The sequence below is a fragment of the Myxocyprinus asiaticus genome, chromosome 41 (assembly GCF_019703515.2).
Source record: "Myxocyprinus asiaticus isolate MX2 ecotype Aquarium Trade chromosome 41, UBuf_Myxa_2, whole genome shotgun sequence".
Classification (NCBI taxonomy): domain Eukaryota; kingdom Metazoa; phylum Chordata; class Actinopteri; order Cypriniformes; family Catostomidae; genus Myxocyprinus; species Myxocyprinus asiaticus.
In genome coordinates, this window is record NC_059384.1 from 20545340 (window position 1) to 20565725 (window position 20386).

The window sequence follows — 20386 nt, forward strand, 5'->3', positions numbered from 1 at the left end:
TACATTGCTAAATAAAGTTAAAACAAACAAAAAAAAATATATATATATATACAGTATAAACTGTTCAACCTCACTAATAAACTAGTCAGTTCATGGACAACTTACCATCTAGTTGACCATTGTGACCCATCCCTATTTTGCAACTTAAATGATAGTTTGTCTTCATTCAAATTTCAAGAAGTGGTTTTTAAAGTTTAAATGTTTCTTAGCAGAGTGATAAGAATTGGCATGAACCCTTGCAGCTTGCTGACCAAGCAATAGATTATTTTCCGTACCATCAGCACCTGCCGGTGGTGAAGGAATGTGTCCAGATTTGCTCCTACCTGTAAGATGATCACAATTATGGAAACAGCAAAACTTCCATTGACATCTGCTGTTTTGTCTGGTGTCATTGTATGAAAATCTGTAAAAGTCATGTCTCTTCGTAGGTGGAAATTTGCACAAGCGTTCCCGCTCCTGCAGTCGGAGAGTCAGAAGATATTTCTGAAGCTTATGTCTCATCCTATGTCTCCGGTGAAGGTGGAAACATACTCCTGCACTCTGAGCGTTTTGAAGGTACAAGATGTACTCTGGAAATTGGGCACTAGGGCCTATTTTGAGTTAGATCCAGTAGATAAGTGACAGAAAGAAATTCACCAAGTTTTGCCAGCCAAAATAACACAAAATCTAGCTAAAACCAGCTTCTGATGGTAGCGGGTATTAGGAAGCAGCATTTTGGTCACATTGACTGAGTAGTAATTGAATAGTAGAGCTTGAGTAGTAATGTACAGTGTGCAGTTGAACAAAATATGCAGGAAAAGCATGCTAAACAAATAATCTGAAAAATATGTTATTGACTATTGGTGAATCTCATATTTCTAATGACACCTAGACTGAGCTTCTAGTTCACTCAGAGGCTGATATATTCGATGAAACAATAGAGGTGGTGCATGAACTGAAAATTAGACTGAATATCTATGGACGAGTACATCTCTGAGGGCTAAAATGCATCAGAGCACCACCTACATTTTAGATCTGCATTTTGTGATGAAAGGTGATAGAGAATTTTTTTTTTTACTTAGTACTTGCTGCCATCTAGTGAAATAAAATAAGACTTTTTAAAGGGAGACAGAGTGAACAGAACCAGAATTACATGCTTAAATATTTAGGACACAACAGCTACACCACCTTCGCAAATTTAAATTGGCCAGGATTCCCACAGTGATGGAAAATGGGGAATTTTAAAATAGTTGTCCATGCCTGGAAAAGTCATTGAAATTTTTCAAGTCATTTTAATGAGCTAGATATTGCTCTTGTGTAGAGTAAAACTTGTTGCAAGCAACAGTGATGTCTGATTTGTCAGTGAACTATTCTTTTGAATCAGTTATTTTCAATAAATTATTCGAAACAGTTCACAAATACAGTATGTCTATATGATCAATTTACAAATCAGCCTGAATCAAAATTATTATTAAATATCTTTATCCAGTTATCACAAACACATGCAGAGGTCATGCAAATGTCATGGAAATGCATTGGTTAAAAAATGTGGGAACCTTGATTGGCCACCTTAAGCTGGTATGAGCTGGTATTGCCAGCAAGTAGTATTATATTTTGGTAAAAAGCAATTTATGTCGAGGTTAAAATGCTGGGATGTGTTGCTAACCCTTGGTAATGGCTGCTTTTGTGTACTTTATATTAAATTGCTATTACGTTTCCTTGCAATTCTATTACAATCCACATAGAGTTATAGTGACCCCTGAACTCTATTGACAGTAATATTGCCACACTATCTCGCTGTTCCCACCCCCACAGGAGTGTTTAGGAGTTCAGAATGTGGTCAGACCTGCCTTATCCATCTGCAACGGTGTGCATTTCTTGCTACACTCCTGTGTCCTGTATGAGATCAGTGTGTTTGGCCTTCAAGACCAAGCAAGGGAGGTGAATTATTCAGCTTCCTCTTTCCAGCGAGACCCAGTGTAATGCACAAAGAAGATATATTTATATGTATAAGTACTCCGCTTGCTAATAAATGATGTATCCAGGCTCGATGTTTAATGTGTATGTCAGGTCATGCTAAACTAATGTTTGACATTGAAAATGCCCTCTTCTCTTTGCTGTTGGTGGCATAGCTCAATAGCTGGATTTGGATGATATAGCTTGTTTTAAGTGCAGTATCATAGAGCCATCAACTAAGTTTATGTGTGATCTAAAGGTGAGCTCCGCTGCCAAGGATATTCTCCTCTATCTGCTGAAGGGGCAACTGATGATGACAGCTGCAAGTTAGAGCAGATTTAATGAGGCACTTTACCCGGTCATTCCCGTATTACAGGAGCAGACATTCTCACTCTTTCGTCTCAGTCTCTCTGCACACACACACAAACGCGCAGTAGCAATATAACCATCAAGCTGGGCCACAAAAATAATTTCAAACGTAATATTAACGTGTTTGCAAGATGCCCTAGGCGGAATGGTAATATCCACGTTACACCACATTCTCTTTTAAACAAGGTTATTTTGTACTTTTTTTAACTATCGAAGCTGCACTATTCTTTTTATTTTTTTTAAATGCCTCACACACCGGTTTTGATGAGGGGGGTTGAATATTCATAAATCTTGTTAAGGTAATCAAATTTTATTCATTTTTTGCTGTGGACACTCGATTATTGGTTTGTCCCTTCAATAAAGCTTGACTGAAATGCTCTCTCAGAATTGCGTGTTTGTTTATTGTTATGCTCAGCTGGATTTTCATTTTGAAGTCTCTTGTCTGCCATGGCTGTATTAAAGCCCGGTGTGTTTATGTATATTAAGAGTTATGCAGGCACAGAGGATCCCTGGGAAACTGTATCCTGCTAATAAGTGACACATCTGCTGAGAATGGAGATCAGGTGCTTTCACCAACAGCAAGTCTACGGGCCGCCCTTTGGATTTCTGTACAACTGTGTAGGAAAATAAGCAGGCTCTTGTGTGTTTGAGGAATTTCTTCTTTTTTTTTTTTTCATGTCTTCTATTAAAGGTGCTCTCAGTAATTTTTTATATCGCACTAGCCAATATGGTAGCTGTGTCTGACTTATACTGACACCAAAAGCAAATGTTTTTGAGTACCAGTGCCACTGTAGAAACAATCTATTTGCAGTCAGTCATGATTCATTTGCTCCACAATAAAAATGGTCCAATAACATGGATTACCAAGACAAAGTGAGTACAGAAGTATCGGCTAGTCCTAATATAGATCCTAATATACTGTATTGGCCCACAAAAGCCAACTCACTCCATATAAAATGAAACTGCTTTTGTAAGGCCAATGATATAACTGGAGTCCTCATCTCATGTGAGTGTACATGATTTTAAACATTAAAAAATACTGCTCATTTATTTGTGTAAAAGTTGAATGAGCGCCGACTACCACCCCTGGAGTTGCGAGTTCGAATCTAGGGTGTGCTGAGTGACTCCAGCCAGGCTCCCAAAGCAACCAACTGGCCCGGTTGCTAGGGTGAGTCACGTGGGTTACCTTCCTTGTGGTCGCTATAAGGTGGCTCTCGATATCGATTGGGTGCGTGGTGAGTTGTGCGTGGATGCTAATTCTCCGCGGAAACGCGCTGAGCAAGCCACGTGATAAGATGCGTGGGCTGACGGTCTCAGAAACAGAGGCAACTGAGATTTGTCACCTGGATTGACCACCCGGATTGAGGTGAGTCACTGTGCCACCACAAGGGATAAGAGCGCATTGGGAATTGGGCATGCCAAATTGGGGAGAAAAAAAAAGGTTGAATGAGGTGCACATTTACAGTAAATGTGTTGCTTGTACATTTTGGCATGAAATAATGTATTTCAGCATTATTACATACTGTTCTAACATTCTTGGTTTGGCATTATTAGTGTGAGGAATACAGCAGTTCAGCATCTGATACCACACGTGACCAGTGCTGAGGGTGCCAGCACCACCAGACCAGCCCTGGACAGCTCCACATTATCAACTCTTTACATTCTGAACAAATGTGTCGACGTTAAGTTTAATAACTCAGACAAGTCATATGTAAAGATAAATAATCATTTACTTTCAACCACGTATTCATAAATAATATGCACGTTTTTGTTTTGAAAACATTATATTGTAATTTCTAGTTAATGCTACAGAACATGATCATTTGTTTTGCTATAGAGAGTAATTTTGATGCTTTTGATTTCTAGAGTGCAGTATAGAGATTTGGTGAATTATGTGGTTCTGTTGTCAGTATTGTAGGTTATCGTAAATACACTGTTCTCTGTCTATATGGATTTTGTTCTCTTTAAAAAGGTGGAGTCTGTAAAAAAGCTATACAACATTCTCACATCGGAGACAGTGGATCTAGTTTAGTGGATCGATCAATCCATCCATCCATCCATCCATCCATCCTTGTAGAAATGCGCTATTAGCTGTCAGCCATTATTAGGAGTTCAAGCATGAAGTGCTAGAAACACTATGTTTTTGCTCAGATTTTTATTATTATTATTATTCTGCCTTAAAACTGATAGTGGAGCCCAAACCGTAAGGGGTAGAGACATGAAACTTGGTCAGAAGGTAGTACTCACTGTCGCTACTCAGGCACAAAGTCTTCCCCCGATCGGCCAGATGGTGGCACTATAGTGAGCAAACCAAAAACTTTTTAACTGTTTGTCAAGTGCCTTATATCAATGGAATCTGTGGCTCAAGACGAACAAATTGTATCTAAAATTTTCTGCCATCTTGGATTTTTTGTAAAACCTACTTTTGCGAACTAATATAACTAAGTAATTATGTGACATATCATGTGATAGCTCTTCTCATTGTGAACAACTTTGCCTCAAGAACAATTGGTGTCCGTCAAACCATTCATTAAATATTTGAGATTACGTAATAACCTACTTTTGTGAACTAATCCTAGGTGTTTGTCCGAACCAAACCAATGGCAAACGATTCTATGGAGTCTCAATATCAATAATTATTAAAAAAAATTGAACTTTCGATTCACATTAGATACGATATGCGAAAACACAGGAAGTAGGCGTGGCCACTTTTACATAAATGGCTATAACTCTTGAACGAAATTAGATATCTTCACTAAACTTGACATACTTGTGTATGGGCTCTATCTGAGGATGCACAAGAAAACCCGCACAGTTTTGCCACTTGGTGGCACTATAACAGGGAAAAACATGAAAATGGCAGTAACTATGGAACCATTGGTCCAATTGACTTCAAACTTTGCATGCAGTGTCAGTGTCTCAGGAGCCATCAATATCTATGAGGACATTTGTGTATGTTTAAAAACATGGCCGCCATTGGCCAATCAGCTTTCAGCAGCTATTAGACAAGGTTAACAAAGGTCGATCGGAATGAAACTCAGTGGACCTATTTGACTCTTGGCCTAAGAGGTCTGTGCAAAGTTTTTAAAAAATCGGCCACTGGGTGGCACTATCATGATTTTTGTCCATGTTAACAGTTGTATATAACGCAGTGTTTTAAAAAACACAAGTAATCCATAACATATGATAGCTCTTCTCATTCTGAACAACTTTGCCTCAAGCACCAATGGTGTCCGTCAAACCGTTTGTTAAATATTTGAGATTACGTTTAAAACCTACTTTTGCAAACTAGTCCTAGGTTTTTCACTCAATCTCAACGAAACAAGAGCCACAAGATTCTCTGGAGTATATTTATGAATAATCATCATAAAAAAAAATTTACTTTCGATTTTACGTGTCGACAGCATGCAAAATATTAGTAGTTGACTTAGCCACTGCTACTTAAATAGCTATAACTCTTAAACGGAATGAGATATTGTCACGAAATGTGGCACACTTATGTAAGGGCTCATTCTGAGGACAAACATACAAAGAAATGGGGCTCATCCACTTGGTGGCGCTATAACAATAACAACATTTAAAGTGGATGTAACAACGTTACCGCTTTTCCGATTGAGTTGACATTTTGTATGCAATTTGTGCATTGTCTTTGTTGCATAATGTTTGAGAAATGCCTAATATAGTCCAGAATGTGGGCTTAAAGGCCCTGCGGTGCTTGAACCACGATAATTGCTGCTTGCAGCTGTATTTATACTTATAATTATATAAGACTTATATATAACTTATAATTTATTATACTGTATTATTATACTATTGTAAAATATGTAAAATAAATTGGCTTTCTATTAGGCTACTGATATGACTGGAGTCTTCATTTCATGTGAGTGCACATGATTTTTAAACATATTTCTTAAAAGTACTATTCATTTAATTAGGGATATAAAACCATTTTTAATGAGAGAGCATTACTGAGTGCACATTTTAAGTATTTAAAAAAAAAACAACACATTGATTTTTTGTTATCTTTGAAATGTCAATTGATTTAAAGCTTTAAAGACCTTTATATCAACCATCTTTATGTCTAAGAAGAGAAGAAAACAAACAGTGTTGTCTGCTAATGTTCAAATCAAAATCGTTCTTGATATATATTTCATTATATTTTTCATAGATTCATCAATGCACGCTGTGCTGAAGGCTTTGGGTTTATCAGACATGCTCATATCTTTCATCACGGAAAATGTCAACAACAAGGTGGCGGTAAACCTCAGGTTCTTTCTTGTTCATGATCCTTTTATCCTTTCATGAATTAATTCAGTTGAAGCTTGAGTTAATGGTGTCAGTCAAGTGAGTGAGTCAGTCCTAATTCATGTCTGTTGCATGATCAGTACATCCTTAGGTCGAAAGCTGCCATCTTTGTGGAGTAGTCTGCCATGCTAATGAGGATAATTAGAGAGAATTATGCACTGAAATTTCTGGCAATTAGGCCACAAGCTGAATCCGATACGTTGCCTTCATTTGCTATGCCTAGTTAACGCTGTTGCCGTCAGTTATGACATTGTTTTGCCTATTTGTTATGACTAGGCTTTGATGCTGTCTAAGTTTTGTGGTGCATTAGTTTCACTCTGAATACTATACACAGTGAACTCAATCGTAACTGCAGTCAAACACTTCTAGACTCAACTGTGATTGCTTGTTATGACTTTTTACTTGCAGTGCGGTAATGGTGGCATAACACCACTCAAAACAAATTAGCATTGCAATAGTTTATTACAGTGTGTGGCTTTCCCCAGGTTCTTCTGATGATTACAGAGACTCTAGTTTAGTTTAGCTTTTAATTAATCAAGTATTTATTCAGTAGGGGTGACTGGGGGCATTTGTAACATTTCTACTACCAGTATAAATCTGCCTGCCATCTTTTGGTTTAAGAAACACATATGTGTCCCACCAGAAATAGTACATTTAAATATTTACATTGATAAAGACTTGATTATAATTTTGAATTTAATACATGACGTCAGAATGTTACAATTTCCCCCATTATAGGGGAGTATGTAACAGTGGTTGAGGCTGGCACTGAGTGTATGTATAAATTGTAGTGCTGTCAGTCGAATAATTTTTTTAATCATGATTAATCAAATTATTTTTCGTAGTTAATCGTGATTAATTGCATAATTTTTTGGAGTTAATCACTATTAATCACAGATTTTGAAAGTGTTGAAATTTGTCTCTAAATATACTACTCCTGTCAAAATGCATTTATTTTTTTCTTGGGAAAGAAAATAAAATAAAATGTAACAATATAATGCTATGTTAAAAATTTCCAAACAAAGTCTTCCACAGTATAAAGATAGAAATGCACTAAAATAGCACCAATTCATTAAAAGTTCCCCAAAGTGTAAGTGGGAGTATGACTAATTGAAAGAACTAGTCCTCACATAGGTTGCATATTCATTGCAATAGACATTAAATCTTAAACTCTCATCCTCCACAATATTAATCAGCCGGCAGACTGTGGCTATCCACTTTGTTACAGCAATCGTGAAGCCGTGTTCATGAGTCACATCAGAGCGTCAGTGCCAGTGCCAATTTGAACTCTACATGAAAAGCGCTTGCAGACAAAAACATCGCATTCTGCATTTTGGTGATAGTTAAGACTTGGCGTGCTTCTGTAGTAAGTAGCTTTACTTGGGCTGAAAAATACTTGATTTCTGTCACAAGTTCCATCTAGGCTTGTTTTGTACAACAAATAGCGTTAAGAGCTCCTTTCCCCATCACTTTTTTACTGACACAAATAAACTGCTGTATTTGTTTGTGAAGTATGTGTCAGTGTAATGACACCAGGCGGACACATCGCAAAGGTTCCGCCCTTTCAACCAGTGTTATGCTGGTTTATGCTGTAATAATAGTAAATGCGTTAATCGCGATTAAGAAAAATTAACGTGTTAAACTTTTTAAATGAATCACTAATTTTGACAGCTCTAATAAATTAAGTATATTAACCAGTGTATCTTAAAAAAACCACACCTCTTAATATAATAACTATACTATGTCTACAGTAAGCAGTTTTCACTTTTAAAGAATAATTGTAATAATTTATTAACTGATAAGTGTAAAACAGACTTTAATAATCTTTCATTTATTATTTCAAAGACTCGATTCAGTCACAACCACAATAAAATATTGTATGGTAGCCAGCATCAGTGTTGGCGTCTGTCATTCATGTTAACTTTTAACTGATAGCCTAGAGATAAAATTGATATTATGTTAAAAATAGTAGTTTAAAAATAAAAGGCATCCGGGAGTCACGTGACACCATGTGAGGTTCAGACGTGTGAACGGCGAGCTCTGCACACTTTGCTAGTTTTAACACTATTAATGTCATAAACTGGTGAGATTCAATACACCCTGTTCCATAACTGTTCCAGGAAGACAATATGTCAAAGAATTCAAAATCCTCGGGCTCTGGAGACATTAAAAGACACTTATGTGCTCAAGCTGACGCCCCTGACAAGGCCGTGGACCAGGGAGCCGATTTGGCTGGAGAAGTGAGAGGAAATTCAGTGAGAATTGTTGAACATGTCGGCAATGCTGACGAAGGTCGTTGCTGACTTGGAGGATCTTGCTGTAATACGTCGATCGATCACTGCCATGGAGAAAAAATTCACTGAGGTGGTTACAAGAGTGGGGGATGTCGAGAAACGGATCGATTATCTGGAGTCATCGGAGAAGGAATTAGCTGCTAATCTTCTAGAGTCCAAGGTGGATTTGGAACACATCTGGGAGAAGCTGGAGGATATGGAAAATCGAAGTCAGTGGAATAACATCTGTATTGTTGGAGTTCCTGAAGCCGAAGAAGGTGGGAATATGGTGAAATTCCTGGACGGGCTCTTTCCGACTCTGCTGTACATAACGGGCATAAGCTGGAAATCGAGCGAGCTCACAGGGTTCCGGCTCGGCGATCTGCTGAGGGAGACAGGCCCCGATCAATTCTGGCCAAATTTCTGAGATTATCCGATAAAGATCTTGTGTTATGCGAGGTGAGGAGCAAAGGAAGGCTTTCTTGGAAAAACCACAGCATTTTCTAGTTCCCAGACTTTGCGAATTCGACAAGAGAGAAACATGATCGATTCAAGGAATGCAAGAAACTCTTACATCAATGGAAGGTCGCTTTTGCACTGATGTTCCTGGCCAAATTGAGAATAGATGCTAAGGATGGTTGTAAAACATTCACATGCACACAGCAAGCATTGTCCTTTATAAAGTCAATGGAGTAAGGTATTTTGTGGTACTCACGTTGCAGCTGAGTGGACTGACTCACTGAACATTCACTTGACTGTCCGAGAAACTGAGCGCCTTTTTTGTTTCTTTTTGTGCTGGTTCCGCCTAGCGGCTGGAGTTTGTTTTGTGGAGGAACACACTTTTGGGACAGCTATGTGGATGAATCTACATGTTCTTTGTGTTTATTCTGCCTATTGGCTGGAGTTTGTTTTATAGATTATTTTTGTTGTGTAATTCTGTCTCATAAAAATTGTATAGTAACACTGGACTTGAGCATTCTGATGGCGAAGTTGTCGCACGGGCTCTCGTAGGCGTACATGGACTGTTTGAGTTTAGAGGGATGGATGCCAGTTGGAGCTGTCGTGCGCGGGGTTAATGCGCACTCTTTCCTTGTTTCTGTTTGTTTGGTTCTTGGGGAAGTTTGGGGTTTGATTGCTCTAATGTTGGAATGTGTTCTTTATAATTTTGTTTTTGAAACACAATCTATTTTTTCCTCATATGTCAAAATGTCAAATGTTAATATGAATGGATTGTCTCTCTCCACGTGGAATGTGAATGGGTTGGGGCACCCCAGGTTATTTCTCTTCTTAAGCTGTAAGAAATATGATATAGTGTTTCTTCAAGAAATGCATCTTTCCCTGCAGGAAGCTGAAAAATTTGGGAAGATATGGGGTGGACATGTTTTCTTTAGTGCTGGCTCAAGTGAGAGCAGGGGAGTCATTAAACTGATAAGTATGCATCTACAATTCAAATGTCTCAAACAGATTAAAGATAAATTAGGAAGAGTCATTGTTGTTTTAGCAGAAATTCAGGGGCAAAGTCTTATTTTGGCAAATATTTATGCACCTAATGTTGATAATCAGGGCTTTTTTATAGATCTTGAAGGGATGTTGCAAGCCGCTGTCACCCCTCATGATATAATATTGGGAGGAGACTTTAGTCTTTTGATGGACTCAGCCCTTGGTCATAGTGAAGCAAAAGTGTGCAAGCCCCCTACAGCAACACTGACGCTTCACAAGATGTGTAAAAATCTTGGTCTTACAGATATTTGGAGACTTTTGAACCCATCTGGTAGGGACTATAAACAATTTTCATCAGTCCATAAGTTTTACTCTAGAATAGATTTATTTTTTATATCTAAGTCCCTCATTTCATCTGTTGTTGATTGCGCAATTGGAAACATTTTAGTCTCAGATCACGCCCTGGTGTGTTTAGAGGTGTTGCCACATACGGAGAAAAATGAATCATAGAGTTGGTGCTTTAATGTATCCCTTTTGCAAAATCCTGAATTCCAACAAATGCTAATTGATTAAATCAGTGTTTATATGGAGACCAACTGGTCCTCAGTATCCTCTGTGGGCATAGCTTGGGAGGCACTTAAGGCAGTTCTTAGGGGCCGGATCATACAGTATGCCTCATTCACCAAAAAATCCAAAGCACAAGAACTCGTGGAATTGGAAGGGAATATTATAAGTGCCGAGGCAGAGCTGAAGCACCGAATGTCGTCTAATGGCCTCAGAGAAATGACCCGATTGAAATACAGATATAATACTATTTTGTCATGGAAGGTGGAGTTCTGGCTATTCAGGGCAAGACAGTCATATTTTGAGTCTGGGGACAAATCAGGGAAGCTTTTGGCTAGATATATAAAACAGAGAGAATCTTTTTCTATCATTCCCTCAGTGAAATCTGCTGGTGGTGAAATATTTACCTTTACGCCATTGATATTAATAATGCTTTTAAAGAATTCTATCTTGATCTCTATAGTTCCATGTCTGCATCTACTGATGAAGATATTAGAAACTTTGTGGAACCATTAGAACTTCCTAAACTGACGACTGAGCAAAAAAATTCTCTTAATTCTGGGATAACCTTGGAGGAGCTTGGCGAAGTAATTAAGGCCTTGCCTACAGGCAAGTCTCTGGGGCCAGATGGTTTTGCTGCTGAATTTTTTAGATCTTATGCTACAGAACTGGCTCCACTTTTGCTAGAAATTTATACGGAATCATTAAAGAATGGAAAGCTTCCGCCAACCATGACACAAGCCCGGATCAGTTTGATTCTTAAAAAGGACAAAGATACAAGTGAGTGTAAGAGTTACCGTCCAATTTCCCTGATCCTGCTAGACATTAAAATATTGTCAAAATTTCGGCTAACCAATTAAGTAAAGTTATGACTTCTCTTATACATATTGATCAGGTGGGGTTTATTCGGGGCCATAGCTCTTCTGATAACATTAGTCATTTCATCAATATCATGTGGTCAGTGGTGAATGATCAGACCCCGGTCGCTGCCATCTCACTTGATGCCGAAAAGGCATTTGATATGGTAGAATGGGAATATCTTTTTAAGATTTTGGAAATATACGGGTTTGGGAATACTTTTATTGGATGGATTAAGTTACTTTATAGACACCCGGTAGCAGCGGTACAAACAAATGGATTAATTTCAGATAATTTTACTCTGGATAGGGGCACCCGGCAGGGTTGCCCTCTTTCCCCATTATTGTTCTGTCTTGCCCGGGAACCATTAGCAGCCGCGATAAGAAAGGAGGTTGATTTTCCAGGGGTGGTGGTGGGTGGTGTCGTGCATAAACTTTTGCTTTATGCAGATATTTTATTATTCGTCTCTGACCCTACTAGATCTATGCCTTGCCTCCACAGAATTATGAATTCCTTTTCTAAGTTCTCAGGATACAGAGTCAATTGGTCTAAATTCGAAGCTTTGGCTCTAACAGCGTATTGCCTTTAATGGCTTTTCAGCCAGGCGCCATCCAGTGGCCCAAACAGGGCATTAAGTATTTGGGCATTTTATTCCTAGCAAATTTGTGTGATTTAGTTAGAGTAAATTTTGACCCTTTATAAAAAGTTTTTCGAACAATGTGGGCAGGTGGGCTTCATTAAATTTTTCTATGATTGGGAAGGTTAATGTTATTAAAATGAACTGTCTTCCAAAATTCAACTACCTGCTACAATCTCTCCCTGTAGATGTCCCCCTCTCTTATTTCAAGCAATTTGATAGCATTGCGAAGTCCTTCATTTGGAATGGTAAACATCCCAGATTACATTTCATAAAGTTGCATAGGCCGATTGACAAATCTTGGGGCCTGCCCAAGATTTTGTTTTATTAATATGCATTCTGTCTCAGACATTTGGCTCATTGGTCACTTCCACCTGAGAGAGCCCCTCCCTGGTTTTGTATTGAACAGGAAGTTCTTGCCCCTATTTCGTCATTGCAAAGCCTTTCTATCAAACTAATCGGAAAAGTTAACTTACACCCCATTATCTCGCATTTGCACTCGGTATGGACAAAAGTGTCCCGAGTGTTTAATTCAGACATTTATTTAAATGTTGCCTCGAGCATATGGCTGAACCCCAAATTATGTATTAAGAAGTCCCCTTTCTGCTGGTCAGAGTGGATTGTGAGGGAGGTTAATACACTCGGTGACCTATATAGAGTGGAGTGTTGAGATCCTTTGAAAATTTGGTTCAACATTTTGGGATTCCCAGATTTCAGTTCTTTAGGTATTTACAGCTGCGCCACCTGCTCTGTACTATTTCTGGGAGAAGCTTACACCCCCTAAAGCTGCAGATACTGTGGGAGTGGTGATTACTGCATTTGGAAAAGGTCATGAGGCATCAGTGATTTACTAGAGATGCAAGGGTGCGCCTTATGCAATTCAAGATTTTACATCGATTCTATTGGACCCCCTCTAGATTGTATAGGCTTAGACTTAAAGACACACCCACCTGCTGGCGATGCCAATCAGAAGATGGAGACACAACCCATGATTTTTGGTGGGGTTTTGGGATTCATTTGATGGGAATTGGGGCAGCTATTTGGCATTTTTGGAGGGCTCCCAGGGAGGGGCAGTGGAGAGAGAAGTTTAGTTTGAAATCTGTGTGATTATTATATATCTATATATATCTATATCTATATATATATCTATATGTGACCACAGGGATTTTGTTGAGGGTCAGGGTGGGGTTGGGGATTGGGAGGGGGAGGGGTAATAGTGAAAGTTAAATGTTGATTCTGTATATAATCTGTTTTGCTTTTCTTTGTTGTCTATATGAATCAATAAAAAACATTTTCATCATAAAAAAAATAAAATAAAATAAAAAATAAAATAAAAAAAATAAAAGGCATCCAAGGCTTTAATGAGCAGAAGAAAATTACAGTATACTGTATATATCCCTTTTATAACCCCAAAACAGATTTTTGTTGAAAATTCTAACTTGATTTAAGACGTTTAGACTGTTGCAACTGACGCACAGTGCCCTGTATCTGATCTAAAGGTATGCATTTGGGTTTTGTACACATTATGTAGTGCATGGATTGCTTGTTGGAGCCCAGTGTTTGCATGCTGAGGAAACTGCCGTTTGCCGACCCCTCCCTGCGTCACAGTCTGGCCCAGCAGACATCTCTTCTCATGCTGCTCAGAGGTACAGCCCACCATGCTCGAAAAGCTGCCAACAGAACATATTCACATATTCTTACTGTCACAGTTTTATTAATTCAGCTTAATGTAGTTATAAATGGCGGGAAAAGTCGATTCACTGACGCATCATGATTCTTTTCCAAATTATTCTGTATCTGCAAAATCAGAATTTTAAATGAATTAATATAAATCTGCTCATTGAAAAACATGCAGGACTAAACATTACAGATAAGTAACATGCAGTGTGTCAAATCAAATTTTGAGGTGCCTAAAGATTCCCACCCCTAGTTATAAACAAAATTAGATCTATGTTTTATTTTCATATTTACTTATTTTTAACTGAAAATGCACAGCTTTGTTCATTACATTCTTCTTCCAGTTCTCTAGCATGATGCACAAATGGCAAATGTAATTTTTATGCTTGTCCCACTTGAAACATTCAGACATTTAAAAGCATAAAAAAGCTCCCCAATATACTGTTTGTAAATGTTTAGTTCTTTGTGATCATCTGGAGTACCCTAATATAAAATGTTTTTCAGGCTCAACTAAATTTTTCTTTTAGTTTTGTTTTACTTTCAAATTTATAATGGATAAGTTGTGTTGTTTTGCTTCTCAGTTTTTGTTGTCATGGTTTATTTCACCGTGGTCCCAAGATATGAACATTTTAACTATTTCATTAAAACTACCACTGTTTTGATGCAGTTAACATACAATTCACAATTCAAATGCTTTGCTGCTTTAACACATTTTAATGACATGGCTCAGGAAACAATCTTTTTTATTTATTTTTTTATTTTTTATTTTAGCATCTCTCATAATTAAGGAGAACAAGGTTGATGTGAGCGAGGCTGCTGCATTGATGTGCATTCTACTATTTGATGAAATAGCACGAATTGATGTTTGGTAATTTTTTTGTTGTATGATCTCACTGTAAATGTTTATGTATAAAATATCTGTCCCTTAATTCAAGGCATCTGCTTTGTCAAACAGACATTGAAGTTACAGCTTATTCTTGATAATCACACTTGAAATTTGTGGTTCTTTCTTGTATCTTTGTTTCATGATCAGGACTGACAAAGCTAGCTCAGACACAGGCCTGTCTCACTTCTCACTGCCTGCCTTTGTTATATGAAGGTACATCTCATATATAACAACATTTTTACTGTGCAAACTTGTATACGTGTCAAAGGTGTTGATGAAATTTCTGTCATTTACTCAAACTTATGTTGTTCCAAACCCGTGTGACATTCATTCTTTTGTGGAACACAAAATGAGAAATGTCAAAGAATGTAATGACCGCTCTTTTCCATTTAACAAGATTGAAAGGAGATCTGGGTTTTCAAGCTCCAAAATGACAAAATATCTGAGGGGCTGAGTACATGATGACAGAAATATTTTTTTTGCATATGAAACGTATTTTATATTTTCATTCCCATGCCATCTCACAGGTATAATCTGCCATTTCAAGCTTCTGCACACCAGTGAGTCCATACTGTTCAGTTCTCCCTCCATATTCGGATCTGCTAATTCTGAAGCCTGCCTGGGAAGCACTGCAAATCACCTGGAACAGAATGTGGCATTCTGGGACAGATGGACTTTTAGAGCATCTAAGGGGTTTTACGAGTGATGTACCTGAGTAAGTTAATTTACGTGTGTGTGTGTGTGTGTGTGTGTGTGTGTGTGTGTGTTTTAGGTGGAGAGTATTTTCAGGGGCTTCGAAATTTTCACTTGATTTAATTTGATAGCTCTTTTATTGATTTGTTCTGGTTTGCTTTTTTTTATTTTTTTTTTATAAGCATTCAAATTGTATTGAGAACTGGGAGTTTTAGACAGTAAATCTGGTTCAGATAGATAGTTAAGAGATAAGACAGATCACTTTCATTGTTTTTGTGTTTGGAAACTTTAACAGCATATGACTGCTGTTTAGGATGTATGTCTTTTTAAAAACACTGCTGCTGTTGTTTTATTACCAAGTTTAAAATAAATACAGACTCACTGACAGTAAATCTGTCTGACCTCCTTAATGCTAAGTTTTGTTGTTCAGAATTTAAAGTCTTGGAAGCTTGCATCAGTTTAGGCAATTTGAGGAGGCAATGGATAAATAATTAGAATAATTGAATGATAGGGTTGGGAGCTTGGCAATAGAAAACCGTTTCTGAATAAGCCATTTTTACAACAAGCCATTATTTAAAATACACTGTTGGAGTATTTTAGTAGAGTGTTCCATCTGCATCAGCAGAAGAATACAGACCAAACGTTGAACCAAACGTTGTGAGATACATAGGTAATAAGTAGATTATCGAATAATATTTTATTATTGCGTTGTCGTGGCTGGTTGTTGGCAACAACAAACATCCAGTTTGACCAGTGTAGTCCGAGTCATGAACAAATTGCTTTTATAAGGCAATTATATTAAATGAATTGATAAAAAAAAAACCTATTGTGGTTTATTTGTACCTACAGCTTGTGAGACTTAAAACTGAAGTGTGTAACTTTTTTTGTGTTAAAATATATTCTTCTATCCCAGCTTTATATGCAGAGACAACTATAAGTAAGACATTCATAGGTTAATTTTCTCAAAAACCGTAAACACTTTGTGTAAAACGGCTCTGTGGCACTATAAAAATCTCTTTGTTAGTTTGGAGTTACGCATATATACTTATACAACAACACTGGCTCGTCAAATGGTGTGAGTTTTGGGCAGGACTAATTGTTGGTTCAAACAGCAGACAGAGGGTGTATCCAGAAAGCTGTTTTGAAAATGTTTTTTATTTTTGCAGTTCCATTCAGTGGCACTAGTGGGGCAGAAATTACACACTTCAGCTTTAATTCAGTGTAATTACTGAATGGTTATTCATATGACAATATGTAATTAAATATACATAATAAAAAAAAGAAAAAAAGAAAAAAAGAAATAAACCAAGTTACCAGGCATCCCATATACCCCTCACACCCTAAGGTTTCATAGTGAACATCCTGGTTACGTTCGTAACCTCCGGTCCCTGATGGAGGGAACGAGACGTTGTGTCGATGTAGTGACACTAGGGGTCACTATTGGGAGCCCCAAACACCTCTGCTTTTTTGAAAAAAGGCCAATGAGAATTGGCAAGTGGAATTTACATGCCACTCCCCTGACATATGGGTATAAAAGGAGCTGGTATGCAACCACTCATTCAGGTTTTGTGCTGAGGAGCCGAGACCAGGTCCCGACCATTTCAGTGGGTAGTTCAGCGTTGTGGCAAGAGGTACACAATGTCTTGTTCCTTCCATCAGGGAACAGAGGTTACAAAAGTAACCAGGAGGTTCCCTATCTGTCACTCACTCGACGTTGTGTCGATGTAGTGACACTAGGGGTTCCTATATAAAATGCCACAACTAGCTGAACTGTATTACGTGAACTGGCGGTGTGTGACGGGCAGACTGCTGTGTGCCTCATAGCCAGTGCACCAGGCCGTCACGTAACCTCCCCCAAGGCTCTTATGAGTGTCGAACGGTCCATCAGGAGCAATTCGACTGCCCAACTATAGGGAAAGGCTAGCCCAGCCGAGGCCTCTTTTCCCTCTCTTTTCTCCCCAAAAAGAGTGGAATTTTTTAACTGACTGGGAGCCATAAGTGTCTGCATCGGGGGCGGGGTGTCCCTCCCAAGGGGAAGACACCGCAGAGACCACACCCTGCCCAAAAAGGGATGGGGGGGATTTTGAGTGGAATATGTCACATGGTCTTACCGAGTCTTGTCGGAAGTATGTCATGTGGAGAGATCCCATGGTAGGTACTACCCGAAGGGGGAGGAATTTTTACAGAGCATGGCGACCGGGAGCAGAGGGGCCTCTGCCTAAGGAAGACGCAGTTTGCTGACAGGGAAACGATTTTGCGGAAGATATCACATGGGTTTCTCCACAAACTCAACTGCCAGAGGGCTAAGGAGGAAAGTCATCCAGGGATCAGAGTCTGTGAACACGACTGGGAGTCAAGAGCGCACGTCTTCACCTCAAGGGAGGGGAAAGGTGCTATGCGCAAGCGGTACACCCAGCCAGTTGTCCCGGAACTTACCTGCTCGTGTCAGCCAATACACGGGACAAGACCGGCTCAACCCGGAGATTGTAGAACCTCACAAAGGTGTTGGGTGTTGCCCAGCCCGCTGCTCTGCAGATGTCTGCCAAAGAGGTGTTCGCGTCAGGAAGAACACCACTTAGTGAACAGACGCCACTTCAAAGCATGCAGGCGCCTTGTAAAGGGAGCCCTAGACTGAGTGATCTTGTCTTCCACCGCGGGTGGTTGGCCACTTAGGTCTTTCGAGTCCCGTCCAGGGGCCAGATGTGGAGATTCCAGAGGTCTAGTCGTGGGTGCCAGATGGTGCCCCATCCCTGAGAAAGAAGATCCTTCCTTAGGGGAATTCTCAAGGAGCATGAGATCCGAGAACCACGTCTGCGTGGGCCAGTAGGGTGCTATTAGGATGACCTGCTCCTCATACTCCCTGATCTTGCACAGGGTCTGTGAAAGAAGGCTCACTGGGGGAAACGCGTATTTGCATAGTCCAGGGGGCCAGCTGTGTGCCAGTGCATCTGTACTGAGGGGTGCCTCGGTCAGGGCATACCAAAGCGGGCAGTGGGAGGATTCCCGGGAAGCAAACAGGTCTACCTGTGCTTGACCGAATCGACTCCAAATCAGCTGGACCACCTGAGGGTGGAGACTCCACTCTCCCTTGAGGGTAACCTGACATGACAGAGCGTCCGCTGCGGTGTTGAGGTTGCCCAGGATGTGAGTGGCTCGTAGTGACTTGAGGCGCTGCTGACTACAGAGGAGGAGACGGTGGGCAAGTTGTGACATGCAATGGGAGCATAGACCACCTTGGCAGTTGATGTACTCTACTGTCGCTGTGTTGTCCGTCCAGACCAACACGTGCTTGCCCTGGATCAACGGCCGAAACCTCCTCAGGGCGAGCAGAACTGCCAACAACTCTAGGCAGTTGATGTGCCAATGCAGCCGCAGGCCAGTCCAGGAGCCGTTGCATACGGCACCCCAGCCTGTCTTGGATGCATCTGTTGTAACCACGATGCACCTGGAGACCTGCTGTAGGGGAACCCCTGCCCATAGAAATGCAAGGTTGGTCCAAGGGCTGAAGAGGCGGCGACAGATCGGCGTGATGGCCACGCGATGTGTACCATGGCGCCATGCCCATATCGGGACTTGAGTCTGAAGTCAGTGCTGAAGCGGTCTCATATGCATCAACCCGAGCGGTGTGGCCACCGCTGAGGATGCCATATGCCCCAGGAGCCTCTGAAAAAGTTTCAGTGGAACTGCTGTTCTCCATCTGAACACCTTCAGACATTTCAGCACTGTCATCGAGACTGAGTCCAACTCCAAACCGAGAAAAGAGATGCTCTGAACCGGGGAGAGTTTGCTCTTTTCCCAGCTGACCCGAAGCCCCAGTCGGCTGAGGTGCTGGAGCATGAGGAACCTGTGTGAGGACAGCAACTATTGAGAGTGAGCTAGGATTAGCCAGTCGTCGAGATAGTTGAGGATGCGGATGCCCACTTCCCTTAGCGGGGCAAGGGCTGCCTCTGCGACCTTCGTGAAGATGCGAGGGGACAAGGACAGGCCGAAGGGGAGGACCTTGTACTGGTACGCCTGGCTTACAAAGGCAAACCGCAGGAAGGGTCTGTGTTGAGGTAAGACAGAGACGTGGAAGTACGCGTCCTTCAGGTCTACCGCCGCTAACCAATCTTGATGCCGGACGCTTGCTAGATTGCGTTTTTGCATCAGCATCTTGAACGGGAGTCTGTGCAAAGCCCGGTTCAGTACTCGCAGGTCCAGGATTGGTCGCAACCCACCGCCTTTCTTCGGTACGGTGAAGTAAGGGCTGTAGAACCCTTTCTTCATCTCGGCTGGAGGGACAGGCTCTATCGCACCCTTGCGCGATCTCCGCACGCAAGGTAGCAGCGTTCTCACCCTTCACCGAGTTGAAGCGGACGCCGCTGAACCTGGGCAGGTGCCTGGTGAACAGAATCGCGTAGCCGAGTCGGACGGTCCGGGTCGGCCATCATGATGGGTTGGAAAGTGCGAGCCAAACGCCCAAACTCCGGGCGAGGGAGAACAAGGGAATGATCACGTCAGACGTACTGGCGGGTGGGGCCTTGCGGAGGGGCCACATCGAGGGGATTCGAGCCCCGTGGCCATGCTGAGTCCAGGGACATCGAAGCACTTACCTGGCTCCTGTCGCCCACCATAAGATTGGCCGAGGAGGGGGGAGGAGGAGCCTCGTCCCCGTAGTCCACCGGACCCAATCCCGTGTGGCCGTGTGTGTGCCACAGCTGGGCGCACAGGGGTGGGGGGACCGCCGCTGGAGCACCATACCTGCAAAGA

At 40.7% G+C, this 20386-nt stretch overlaps 1 pseudogene; it reads left to right on the plus strand.

Moving 5' to 3' along the window:
* Positions 1 to 20386, plus strand: part of LOC127431709 (rotatin-like) — a 73139-nt pseudogene that overhangs the window by 19453 nt on the left and 33300 nt on the right.